Raw genomic sequence first — 13,815 nt, 5'->3', positions numbered from 1 at the left:
AAGTTCTGCCGGCGTCGGGGCGGTGTGATTTGGCCATTAAACAGCTAATTTGCTGGTGTCTTTGCTCAAGCCCTGTGGGAAAAGGGGTTTTTTTAATCTCAGGTTCCTTTATTTTTGGAAGGGATTTGGGGTGTCTGATGCCCTGAGTGCTTGGGTGAGCGAGGCGATTGTGTTCGGGAGGAGAGGGTGGCTTGAAACTTGGGGTCCAGTTCCTATCATTTTATAGAGATGAAGTAGCACATCCAAGTGAAGACTTCTTTCTTTTCTCTTTTTTCTTTTTAAATTGCCTGCTGGATGGTGTGTTTTTCACTATGAAGATGTTTAGTCTGTTTTTTGGGACTACCTAGGTTTTGCCTAAATAACTGTTGAGTCCTCACCAGCCTGGTGCTCCTATCCCAGCACATCCACTGGTTAGAGAAAGCTGCAAGTAATGCCAAAGGAAGAGACCCTGGTGTTAAGAAACAAGGTAAAAGGGTTAAAGCAAAGCCAGTTTGAGCAAGTGTTGCCAACAGGAAAGTGCAGGGAGCCAAGTGAAGGATTTGAAGGGTCTGAGGAAGGCACAGAATTGCTAAAGGCAAGGGAAAGAAATCGTTAATCTGAGAAGTCTATTACACAGGGAATGCCCCGAGGAAAAGAGCAGAAACTCCATTTAATAGTGAAAAGGCCAAAACAGTGCTGCCAAGTCGGGTTCCTCTGCCCGGGGACTGGAGCCACAGCCCCTGCTTACTTCCAAGATGCTGCTATTTTTGCAAGTTGCATCTGCTGGTTTTTGCAGAGGGTTGTTTAAACCTGCTGAGGCCGAAAGCAAAGGGAGTTTTTCTCCTGAGAACCATCAGTCAGGCACTCAGATTGGGGGTTTTTCATACTGTTTTACTCCTTAGTCTCACAGGACTGGGATCCCTGAGGCAGCAGGGTTTCACTTCTTAATGTTGCCTCGTCTGCTGGATTGAGTGGGAAACCCGAATTACTCCACTGCTGCTTTACAGAGCTTGGTTGTGTCTCTCTCTCAGTGGATTTTGGCTCATAGATGTTATCACTGGGAGATGGTAGGCAAGAGAGAAAGAGCTTGTCTTGATCTAGGGCCTGAGTTTAAGGTAACCACCTCTTTGGTCCCTAAATTTCCCCATGGATGCAGTGACAGTGGGCAGCATTTTGCAGGAGGCAGGGCTCTCCTATGGGTATCTGCCGGGATGGGTGAGCCAGGTGGCCTCTTGTTTTTCCCAGCTCTTGTATTTTGTAATTTTTTTTTTTAGGATTTGGACAAAACCCAAGATTTGTTTGACATGCATGTGTGATGTTTATAGTATTGCTGGATAGTGGAATAAAGTCATTTGAGGACTTGAGCATATGTAGCTGATTTAAGGCAACGCTGGCTAGTTCCGAAAGCTGAACGGGAGATGGTCGTTGGGTTTTTTCCCCATAGCAAGTGCTGGCTGATCTATCCTTGTTCTGGGCTAGACTGGAAGCTTGCTGTTACCCCAACATCTCGCGACTCCCTCCATATCTGATTGCTTGTTAGGCCCTAGGTATGAAATGTGTTTTGACAGACACTCCAGAGCCGCCCCTGGGAGCAGCGTCGCCGCAGGTCTCTGGGAGCCTGTTCAGCTTTGATTTTGATGATGGAGACTGTCTTAATTCATGCAGCATTCAGGGAATGGGTGGAAAAACCTTTGTTCAGAGCAAGAGCAGAAGCTGGGAAGAACTGGCAAGCGATGGTCCCGCAGTCGAAGCGGGGTACCTAGAGGCTTGGGTTCAGTTCTTGGGTCTCCAAGCGATTTTCTGAGGCAGGACCTTGACCTTAGCGCCGCTTTGTGTGTCAGCAGCTCACGTCCGAGCAGACAATGGCAATTTCAGAGGTTTCAAAGCATTTTAAAGTGTAACTATCGTGCCTTTTATTGGGCTGAACAATGGCATTTTTATAAGCCAAGCCTAAAGTTTTAGAGTGATGTGTATTGAATTTCCTTGGCGCGCTCCTGGCTGCAGGGCTCCCGTCTTCCGTGTCCGCGGCAGGACTTGTGCCATGGAAGGAGGACAGTCACAGGTGGCCAGGAGACCATTTAGAAGAACCAGGACCATTGCAGTTCTGCTTCTCCATTACTCTGTAGTCCTATGGACACTACAAGGCTGGAGTTGGTTTTCCTTCCAGCAACAGGATGCCACAACCTGACGGTGAGATGCTGCGTGGCTGTCCCCTTCAAAGGCATCTCTTTCACCAAAACAACCTGAGACAGCCCCAAAAGTATCAATACCCATCACTGAGCTCGCCCTGAACAAGGGCAGGAGGAGGAAGAGCACGCTTGCAGCCCTGAAACAGCTCAAACCTGTTGCTCCACGGCAAGCTGTGAATGTTTAAAGACCCGGTATTACTTAGGATGCTGGCGGAGCGTCGGGGGGAGCGGGTTATTGTGCGGGGAACAGATGTGCCGTGCGCTGTTGCCGCGTGCCGGCTCTGTGCCGCTGCTCCCAGCACCAGGTGCAGCCATTGTTCCGGCTGGTCCCTATTCATCCGCCCTCGGCTGCCGCTCTGCGCCCGCTCCCTCATTGTTTCTCCAGGAAATTAGCATTAAAAACCCATCCGAAACCCCCACGTCCCTCAACTGCAGGTGACTGTTACTGGCCCCAGCTGCCACCCTTGTGCTTCATTACTTCCATATGGGGCTGTGGCCAGAAGTAGGATCTGCTTATTGATTTTTTTTTTTAATATATATATTTTTTCCCCCTTTTTTTAATCCCTCCCACCCCACACAGACACTTCAGCACTCACGAAGAACAAAACCCTGAAATCTATTAAGCCCCTGATAGGCTCCAGTCGTTATTCCAACTGGGACGAGCGTTTTACGAGCTGAGCTAATTACACCCTCTCCCTGCCTCCTTCCTTTCTTCACCCCCCACCCCATAAATGTAAAATAACCAGAGGGCAATTGGTAGTAAATTAAATCTTCGCAGCATCCTGAGAGGAGGCTTTCTAGCTAGCGGGAAGGAGTCTGCTGGGCTTTAGATGGTTGGTTATTTGGGTTTTATTTAGTATTTTATTTTACTAGGAAAGGGGAAGCTCTGGGCTGTGGTGTGTTGCAGTGGCACACCTATTGAACAGACACAACCTGGATCTGGGTAGGAAAGGGGGGAAAAATAATTGCACAAATGGGTTGTTAATTTGTGAGTGCAGTCAGGTGTTGAGAGGAGCTGTGGAGAAACCACACAGCAGTTGTGTAACCCCAGTTCTGGGAACGATGGGATTTTTCTCCTGGTACAGCTTATCTGCAGGGCAGCAGGTTGTATGAAACCCTGACCCCCTCCCTCCCAAAATCTCTTTTGAGTGGCTCGGAGCAGCCTGGGTTTGCCTCAAGGCGAGATGTTCTGCAGTTAGTAACAGGATAAAGGGTGTGTGTGTCTCCTGCTGCCCTACCTAGGACTTGAAAATGGACCTGTTCTGCAGGAGCATCTCCAGGGAACAGTATAGGTGGGTCATGTCCTGTGAGCAGCCCACACAGCCCTGACCTACTTGGTGCCAGGTTGGAACAGAGGAGAGTGGCAGCTCGTCTCCATGCTGAAGGCATCAGGTATAGCTTTCCCTGCACCGGTCCTCTGTGCTTCTGCCTGAGCATCTTGGGTGGCAAAGCCTGTCTCTGTAGAATGGCTGGATGTCCTGTATGACAGGCCAGGCCTCCTGGAAGGAGCGTATCGCTGTGCTGCGGTCTGGCAGCTGATGGGGCTTGTGCTGGTGGCTCCTGACAGAGCAGCTGGCTGGAGGAGGATGTTCCTCAAAGTACCATAGCTGAGGCGTCACACGCCACTGCCAGTGGCTGAGCAGGCTGCTTGAAGACACAAGCCCATCCAAGCCCTGTAAGCCTCAGCCCTTACAGCTTGTGAGGCTGTTGCATAGATCCTAAGTAGGTTTTGACTTTACGTTCTTGGTGGTGCCCCAGCAGCCACTTCCATGGCATCTGTCTTGTTCCCTGGCAGTGATGCACTGGGCATCTCCTGCTCAGACCTGGCAGGGTGCTGTGGCACAACAGTGGTGCCAGTTTCCTGTTGTAATACAGACATGCATGTGCAAACCTCTAGCTAGAAAAGACCCAAGATATTCTCTTCTCTCCTCAAAGTCAGTCATGGAAGACATGGTCAAAATGGAGATTGGTTTCTTACTCATTTAATGTGGCCTTTCCCAGCAGAGTCCCTCTTGCTAGTCTGGAAGTAGATGCAGCAGTGAGTCTTTACTCCAATACAGGAATCACTGGGAGGGACTGGGGCTTGGCTGCTTGACCTTCAAGGTTACAAATACAAACCCACTTGTAGGTGGGGAGTGGACTTGTCATTGTCAGTTCTTTGACATTTGTCAGGTCAACCTCCACCTTGAGGTCCATCCTGTGTTGGACCTACTGACTCAATGTGTGAGAAGGATTTAAAATAATAATTCTGGTGGGCATCTGAGAAGATGGGTTTTACTGAAGTGCTCAGGCTATTTACTGTGCTTCCTGTGACACAGACCTGTCCTGGTTTGGCTGCCCAGCATGGCCCACCCAGGTCTTCCTGGGAAGCAGGAGGGTGTAGGTGCACATATGGCAGTGAACTTCTAAACAATATACCTGCCCTTCAGAGGTGCTGGGTGGTGTGGGTAAAGCCACCAGCTAAATCAGGCCAGAAGGATAGATGAAGCTCACGGGGCAACCTCATAGAGCATCTTGAGCGATTTTCCTCATGGTTGTTTTAAACCCTTCAAAGTCAAATCTCAAACTTAGGGGGTTTCTTCTCCCTAATTAAATTAACAGGCCATATGGTGTTTACTGTGAGCGCCTGCAATATGGAAGGAGCTACCTCCTGGATCACTTTCTCTTTTCAAATGAAGCTGCTTTACCTGATGTCGCTGTTCTGAAATGTTCTTTTCAGCAGCGGGCGCGAGCGAGGGGCTATTTCAGCCACCTCGCTGCTGCTGGTGTCACCTTCTGATCCTGGGGACAAGATGCATGGCAGCCTTTCTGCTTCTGCAGCTGCCTTTGTCTTCTCCAGGCTTCTGTAATGTGGTGTTTTGCAGCATGGTGGGTCCACACACGGGTCTGGGGGTTCCATGCTCTTTCATGTGGAGTTAGTGATTCTTGTTATTGGAGCTGAGGAGCAGAGAACAGCTCAGGGTGGGTTTTTTGGGGGGGTGATTGCATTATTTGTAAGAGTTACTACTGATGTGCTTGCTGAGGGGAACATTACCATCTCAGGAACGTGTGAAACTGGGTTTTGTGGAGCTTTGTTCTCCAGTGAAGGGTTGTTCAAGTAAAAAGGAAAAATAAAAGTCTCTTTGCATGTGCTGCTTTTATCTTTACGTGAAATCTGGAGGAGGAAATGAAGACATGGAGGAAGAAAACCATTGGTTTGTTATCAGGCCCTTGCATTCTGCTGAACAGGAAAGTAGGGTAAGAATCTCTAAACTTGTAGGAGAAATGAAGGAAGGAGAAGTCTTGGACTGTGTGATTTCGGGTACTCTAACCCATCTGGGGGGGGCTTTGGGAGGCATAATTCTCATGTGTCAGTGGACTCTGCTGTCAGCCCACCCTGCACCTCTCTGGCAGTGTGTATGTTAACCTCCCTCTGCAATCTTAACTTGCTGAACTTGTCTTGGCTGTAGGGCCTTGGTGTTAGAGCTGGATGACCCTTCATCTTGAGCCTGGCTTGATCTGGGGTGTCTGAGCTCCCAGAAACAGCTCCCTTTGCGTCCGCTGAAAACACCCTGCCACATTAGCATATTCCCTGTAACGTATGCTCCAAGGGTGCTTCTCTGCAGAGAAGCCTCTCTAAAGATAGCATCGTGAAGTTCTGTGTTGTCAACCAGGGACACTTGATCTAAAAAACAACATTTGATACACAGACAAGGTTTGCAAGTGCCATCTGGATTCTGGGAGATGAGCTAGGTTGTCTCTGGTTTGCATACACTCACAGGGGGTGGGGAGAAGTACGTGGGGGCAGATTAATTCTTCAGGATACCTGAGCAGGATGGTTTAGTCCACATGAATGTCCTGGGTGACATGGGACACCGGTGTGTAATCCCATACTGCTGGGCAGCATGTGCTGGTGCATCTTCTTGGGGTGCTGGAAATAATTCCATAGTTTAGCAGTTGATTTATCAAAACCTGTTTGGAATCAATTTAAATTCCCTGGGGCCAGTAAGATTTTTATCTCCTACCAAACATATTGCACAGGAGAACCTGCAAGTGGTGCAAAGCCCTGCAGAAATGTGTGTACTTTTAGGGAGGAGGGGATGCAAGGGGTGCAGATGGGTGTATTTTTAGGGAGGAGGGACTGCAGATGTCTTTGCCTGCCTGCAGTTCTGTGTGATGGAGAGAAAATACACCAGTGTAAGAAGCAGAAACCTGGAGAACATGAACATCAAGCACAGTCCTGGACTGAATGGCAAACTTAGTGTCCACGTCTTCCCAGGGACGTGTAGGTTATAGAACGTATTTCACTTCAGGGACTATTTCTTGACTTTCTAGTTATCCTCTCATATGCAAATCTAATTTGCCTAATGGGCTGGTGAGTGTAATTGAAAGGCAGCCTGCACTTACATGATAGTGAAGAGTCTCACCTGTGCCCGGGCACAGATGGATCTCTGCCTTGCTGCTGCATCATTAGAGGAAATTTATAGGCACCATGTCACAGGCTTTGCTCTGACCGCAGGAGGAAAACAGCAGTTTCAAACAAACTTGGGGCTTTCCTGGGGTGTTCTGTTTGCAGGGTGGGCTCTCTGTTTCCTGGGTTTGCAGTTCTGATGGTTGGGCTTCTTTGTTAATAACCAGCTTTGTCTTTCCTGTGGTGGAGAGCAGGCTAACGTGGGTTACTAGTGACTAGTTTGGGACAACAAGATGGTTTGGAAGTGTGTGCATCAGCATCTGAGCCAACACCTTCACTCTCTCTCTGGTCCCTGTGTATTGCTGAATCTCCAGAGGTTACCCATGGCATATCTCAACCTCTTATGCCAATGAGAGAGAGGAAAGAGGCACAGCAGAAAAGGTTATTGCTCTGTGTCCATGCTCTGCTGGGGACATTTTCTGAAATGACCAAGAAGTAGTGAGTTTTAACAGCTCTCCTGCTTGCTTGTCCCCATCTCTCCATGCCTAGGCTCTGCAGGAGATGCCCACTCATGGTGCTCCAGCCCCACTCCTAAAAGTGTGCTGGTGCCTATCTACACTGTCAGGCTCCAAAAGCCATCCCAAAATACCTTGTTCCTGTGCTTCCAGCTTCATGGGATCAGAAAAGCTTTCCAGGTGCTGATGGAGTTCAGGGCAAAGGGGAAGAGTGGTTTGTGTAGTGAGGTGAGGAGTGTTTTTAAGAGGCAGAATTGTCATCCTGGCAGGGCTCCTACGTGTGTCATTGGTCGGGAGTGACTGGTATCTGGGCAGCAGTTCATGTACTTAGCGCCCAAGCCAGCGAGATGTGCCCTCCACAGAGACCCAGCCTGAGTTACGTGTGGCTGGCCAGCCTTGTCTACCTTGGCTTCATCCACGGGGTAGCAAGGTGGGTGTTTGTGTGTGCAGCACTGTCAGTGACAGGGTGAAGGCTGCTGTGGCAGAGCTGCTGGGGTGAGGAACACTCGTGCTCCTCAGTTTGCACTGTGGCACTTGTAGGAAGTTTTAATTAATGGGGATGAAAAGACCTCCCAAGTCTTTTCCATTTTTCTCCTTAATTTTTTGGACAACTTGCCCAGCTTTGGATAAAGTTTGATGGCACTCCTGCTCTTTAGCCTCTGGACAGAGAAGGGAGACTCCCAGTTGGGCTCTGTTTGATACGTGGGGAGCAAACAATACAAGTTCAGGACACAAGAGGGAATGTTTTTCTATGTCCTTCCTTGACAGCTTCATCTGGGTTTTGTTCTGGTTTGGGTTGGATTTTGTTTTTGCAGAATTGACCATTGTTTTCACCTGAACTGGGGGCTTCTGGGCCACAGCATTCTCCAGGTGGTCAGGACACTTACCCGTTCTATGCTTTACAAGTGGGTTGGTGTTTCTAGTTAAAACTTAGGCTTTTGGTAATAACTTTGTGTCATTGGTATTATTTGTGCCTCTCTGTGGTCCAACTGGTTGCTATGGATTAAATGTGGTGGTCTGCCTTGACATCTTTGATCCTGAGAAATGGCCTTGCTTCTGTTAAGGGTCATTATTCACCAGTTACTGGGAGTGGTGTTCAGACTGTTGGTGCTGGTACTTTGGGTTTGTCTTTTACACGTAGACTTTTTAATCTTAATTCATGTGTTTTCTACTCACTGGATACCCTCAGCCTTTAGGCACCAGGTCTGCTGGACCAATGCTCACTGGCCTCTGATCCCCACATGCTCAGCAGCATTGGTGATGCTGTAAGAAATCCAGGTTTGCTCAGTACCAGCTATTTTCTGAGGTCAGTGATGGTTTTTTAGGTTGATTTATAGTGATGGGAACCACGTCATCAAGCAGGAGGGCTTTGGAAGCGGGAGGACTGGGAGATGGGTGTATTTCAAAGCTTCTGACTTAAACCTCCTCCTGTACATCTTTCATAATGAGGTTTGAAGTTCTTAAATCTTCAGTTGCTGTATGTACTCACCTCTCCATTCAGATGGAGTAATGCAGGACTGAGGAGTTACCCAAGTCACGAACAAGGGTCGTGTCTGTCACATCCGGAGAGGCAGGATCTCTCTGAAAGCACAGTCTGATCTCGGGGATGCTCGGGTGAAAAACAAGCTTATATGGACAAGGGCTGTCTCTCCTGAGGGAGGCCTGTGTTTTCCTCCTGCTGCTGGGGTTGAAGTGTTCTGGCACTCTCTGCCGACACACAACTCGAGTAAGCCTTGCTGTCAGCAGCTTTCCAACAGCCCCACTCATCACGTGTGGGTGCCCTTCCTGCTGCCCCACAGGGTGCTGCCCGGGTAGCAGAGCCCCTGCTAGCTCTGGCCACCGTGGGAGTGGGTGGTGGTGTTGCTTGGTGCCCTCCCTGGTTCATGTGGGCTCTGCAGGGCAGCCGGAAACCTGCAGCGTCAATCCCAAAGCATCCTGGTCCTGTGGCGTGCTGGAGGGCAGATGGGGGTTGAACTGCCAGTCTGCAGCACAGAGCCTTGGGTCTGGGGCACCTCTTGGTCCAAAAGATCCTCTTACCGATCTGTGGGAGCTTCTGTGCAAACAGAACAACCTGTACACATCCCAGTAGGAACTAGTGCTGTGTGTGACCAAACTGGTTCCTAGCAGGGATCAGAGGCGCAGTGATGGGTGGGCTGCGAAGCCCCAGGAGATGCAGCATTGGGATCTGAGCTCCTCCAGTGCTGTGGCACAAGGCTTGGCACCCTTGTTTAACTGCTTGGAGTCAGGGCTTAAAAATGCATCAGGAGCTGAAACGGCCCCTGCTTGAGGTGATACTTTTCTTATGGGGTGCTCCCTGAACGATTGCTGCTGAGCAGGCAAGGCTTGTCCTGCAGAGAGGGACCTCTGTTGGGAAGGCTTTGAGCACAGAGGTCCACTGTGCTGACCCAGAACCAGCATCTTTCTCCAAGATCTGCTAAATTTCTTACAGAATAGGCTAGAAAATTGCCTCCTCTTCCACAACTTGATTTTTCCCATTGAAACTAAGAGCAGGGATAGAAAACAAGCAGTGAAAAAGCAGGTCACTAGCCTGATGTCTCAGAAAAGACCATTGCTTTTGTATCCCCAGCTTCCAGCCATGAGCCAGGCTCAGCACAGAAGCTGCAGGACCCAGCAAATAACCACCTGGGGAAGGGGCTTAGGTGGGAAACGTGGCTCCCTTGGGGAAGCCCTGGGAATGCCAGACTCATGGAGCTTGCTGAGGTGTTTTACAGCAGCCCAGCATGGAGAAGGGAGCTGCATCTCTGAGCGCTGCTGCAGTGCTGGAGCTGTGGCCTCGCTGCGTGCGCGGCGCTGGCGGCTCTTCGGCTCAGCCGGCTGTGAGGGGATCGGGGCTGCGGAATCTCAGTGCTGCTTGAGTGGGGTTTGTGTGGATTCCCCCTTTCTGAACTGTTTTGCTAAAGAATAAAGTGCACCAGCTGAGGAGGCACAGGGTCCTAGGCTCTCAAGTGGAGTTTGTTGAGCGGTGGTGAGACGAGTTTGGGGCTTAAATCTCCTGTTGTGGTCTTGCTGATGGATTTTAAGCTCCGAGCACCGCTGATGTCTTGCCTCCTTGAAGAGGCTCTTGGATAGGCTGTGCTGCTGAGAAGCTGCCCAGCAGCCAAAACCCTCTGGGAACATTTTCCTTGGGTGATACAACCCTACATCCTCCCTGAGGCTCCTCCAGACCCATACCTCCGACCAGAGAAGCCCAATGACAGCTGCAGTGGTGGTGGCCCTGTGCTGGCTCCTTCATGGGGAGCTGTAGTGGTGGCCTGGGTCCCCCCAGCTGCATTGGGGTCATTCCCTGGAGTCTGCTCCAGCACCTCTGCTGCTCCAAACCCCATTTAAATCACTGGGTGTGTTTCTGTTGACCATCCCGAGCTGCGGAAAGCCCCTCAGAGCTAATTAGCAATATGAGGATGCCAATTAAACACCACTCCCCGGGCTCTGCCGCCTCTTTCCCGACACTGCAGGGTTGGAGAGGGAGGTAGCAAAATGGAGCTTAGTGTGGATGTGTTTCATCTGGAGAGCAGGAGCAGGGTGGAGCTGCATTTTCAATGGACAACAGTCCAAGTTTTAAAAGGATTTATGAGTGTGAGATAAAATCATGCCCTAAAGGCTGTCCCAGAGCCTCTGGGAAGGTGGAAAATGCTTTCAAAAGTTAAAGTTTGTGTCACTGCACTTTGTCCCTTTTGGGGCACCCACAATTTTACAGGTAGAGGAGTTCCAGCTTTACTCCCTCTACGGAGTTTAGGCTGAGCCAGGAAGGAAAACAGGTTTGTGTTCCCCAAATTACAGTGCTGGGTCGTTCTGTACAGCGTGTGGGATTCCTCTTGACAGTATTTTCTTTACACCTTGATGGAGTTGAGCACAACTTTTGTTTAAAACCAGTGCTTTGCACAAAACTTTTCAAAGTGGTGGCATCTGGTTTTTTTTTTTTTCTTCAAAGCTTGGGTCCTGTTTCCAAATTAACAGCACTGGATGCTGTTACCTGCACAGCAGGCTGGTGCTCTCCCAGAGAGGGGTTACACTGGCTATGAGTGATGGGTACTGCATGGATACCAAGATCTAGGCTGCTAACTGCAGGGCTTGTGAGTTGCTGTTTCAGGTACCTCTGCAAGCAAAGAGTGCTGCTGAGGAGCATTGATTACAGGGAGGAAGGCTGTGATATGGTGATGCTGGGTGTGGGGCAGTGGCAGGGCTGGTGGCTTTGGTCTTCACATGCAGAGCATGCAAGTCTCACATGAATGAGCATTAGTGTCCTGTGCTTTGATTTGGGTGAGCTTGGTGGCTGGAGGGGATGGAGTCTGGGTACTGCACCTGCCTGCCCTCGCTCACGTGGTCCCTCAGCTGCAGCAGCACTTAGTGAGCAGGACTAAGAGCAATGGACTCTGGGTGCTCACATTGTCAGGGCAGGCTGGGCTAATGTTTCCTTCAGCCATGAGTTTCCCTTGGCTCGCTTTTTACTCTCTGGAGTAAACCTGGTGTTTACCAGGTGTTTACCACCTCCATGGTCTCCAGACCCCAGAGGGGCGAATCACCCCACCCATGGCCTTGCTGCTCTGAGCAGGGAGCAGTTTCAGACCTTTGCAGTGGTGACCCCTTAACACCAACTTCTTAAACAACTTTTCATAACTTTAAAAGTAGCTGAAACGGTGAAAGTCCTCGATATCATTCCTAGAGGCTTGGTTAACTCAATTCTTACTTTCACTATTCACAGCATTTACTACAAGTGAAACCCAAGCTCTTTTTGTTCTTGACCCAACATTTCCCCGTGCCCCAAAAAATAATAATGAAAAGAAAAAAGTAAGATCTTTGATACCAAGCTGTTGCTCCAAGTCTCTCTCTAAATGGTATCCCTTCTGTATGTGTTGTGTCTGGGCTCCACCGGACTTGGGAGCCGTTAATCTTCCTGGTGTTTTCTTCCCTGCAGCAAATGAGAGACAGATGTTCCCATCTGGAAAGTTTGCTCCCGCCACCATCGTTTCGCCTGGAGTCAGAGGATTTGGAGAGCAGTGCAGCAGGCTGAGACTTTTAAGAACTAATTTTTCCATGATTGTGATAATTGCCTGTTTGATATCTGTAACTGCTTCCATTTTTCATTTGGAGTGCTTTAGCCTAATAAGTAAATAGTGTGGAGGAGTAAATATTGCTTAATACTGTGATAGGAGGGGGGGATTTTTATATTTTTTTACAATAAATTACAGAATCAAGGCTTTTTTTTTCGAAATGGAACGATGAGCTAATGAAAAATTACCAAAATACTTTAGTAGTAACTAATCAAATGAACTAGTGAGCATCTCTGGCTCTGCTTGAACACAGCTGCCCTGCCGCAGCCCCTGCCCACGTCCCAGGTTATAACCCTAGCAGAGGAGGTGGTTTTGGAGAGGGAGGAGCATTCCCCTGAGCCCCAAAGTGTGTCCCATCCTAAAACTGTCTGCTTTTGAAGGCTTTGGCTTCCAGGAATATATTCTGCTGCAGTATTTTCCGGGAGTATATTCCTCCCTTTGGGGTGACTGTCTCTGGGGTCATAGCAAGCCGTCAGTGAGGATGGGGATGGTTCCCTGTGCTGGGTTGTCTCCCTGATGGTGCTCACTGCATCCCTTGGAGACAGCTGATGAACAAAAGCTGTTGGCAGGGATGTCAAGAGGTAAACTCTGCCCCCCCCAACTTACCTGCATGGGCACTTATGATGTGGGAAGGTGGTGTGTTGATAACAGCAGCAGCTCCCAGGTAGCTACCGTGCCATGTGTCAGTGGGTTTTAGGGCAGCTGTTGTGCTTGGAGCATCTACTCCCTTGCTGCTCTGTGGAACAGAGAGCAGGAGGATGGGGGCTAGCACACCAAGTGGTTTCTGTCCTTGTAGAAGCATGACAACCAGAATTTGGGGGTCCCAACGTATGCCCCACACTGGGCTGTTGGAGGTGGTAGTCTGTGGGGTGAATCCCACAGCCATGGGTTTGTGCTGCTGGCCCTGGGATGAGTCTGTGCACTGAGAGGAGGCCAGAGCTAAGGAGGCAAGGATGCTGTGCCAGTGGGTTTGTGTGCCTGAGGCAGGGGCAGAGCAGGCAGGAGAGACCTCCTGTGAAATCCAACCTGTGCTACCCTGAGTTTGTAGAGTCAGGAGGATTAATAGGGTTTTATAAAAATCACTGCAGGGCAGGACAGATAAAGATCTGCAGTCTGCTTTCAGGAATAAATTATTAATCTTATTTCCCTTATTAACTGCTTTCTGGACTGGTTGCGAGCGATAACATACTTTGCTCTTTCAAGTTCTTCTATCTGAGTTTCACATTGAATTGAGATTTAAAGTGAAACAGCTGTGTGTGGGAGAGGAATAGATGGCAATGGAGATACAGGCATTTATTTTTGATTTATAAAATGCCTATCCCAGGCTCAGCAGCTCCCTCCTGTGAGTTGCGAGGCTCTCCTGCGAGGTGCCGAGTCCTCTCCACTCCCACAGCATCTTACAGCTCAGGAGCCTGGATGTGCTATAAACCCAAGCTAAACAGGGTAAAAATAGGCTGATTGCATTTCGTGGAGGAAGTATCCATACGGTAACATAAGTTACCAACTGCAGCAGATGCTATAGTATCATCTTAGCCAACTCTGTGCTTGGGTGGGGAAGGAGAAGGATGGAGAAGGACCTCAGCTGATCAACATTTGCTGCTGACCTCTTTTAAGTGACACACTTGTGTCTCCCAGGCCTGGTTGTAAATTATCTTTTATTGACTTGGGCAAAG

At 49.4% G+C, this 13,815-nt stretch overlaps 1 protein-coding gene across 1 annotated transcript in view; it reads left to right on the top strand.

Annotated features, from left to right (window-relative positions):
• CBFA2T2 (CBFA2/RUNX1 partner transcriptional co-repressor 2) overlaps nt 1–13,815 on the top strand; it is a gene marked incomplete at its 3' end in the record, with an annotated part of 68,640 nt that overhangs the window by 25,403 nt on the left and 29,422 nt on the right. The gene's annotated exons all lie outside the window — the stretch shown is intronic.

Source organism: Gallinula chloropus (genome assembly GCF_964237585.1).
Source record: "Gallinula chloropus genome assembly, chromosome: 16".
Taxonomy (NCBI): domain Eukaryota; kingdom Metazoa; phylum Chordata; class Aves; order Gruiformes; family Rallidae; genus Gallinula; species Gallinula chloropus.
This window is presented reverse-complemented; position numbering and strand designations above follow the sequence as displayed.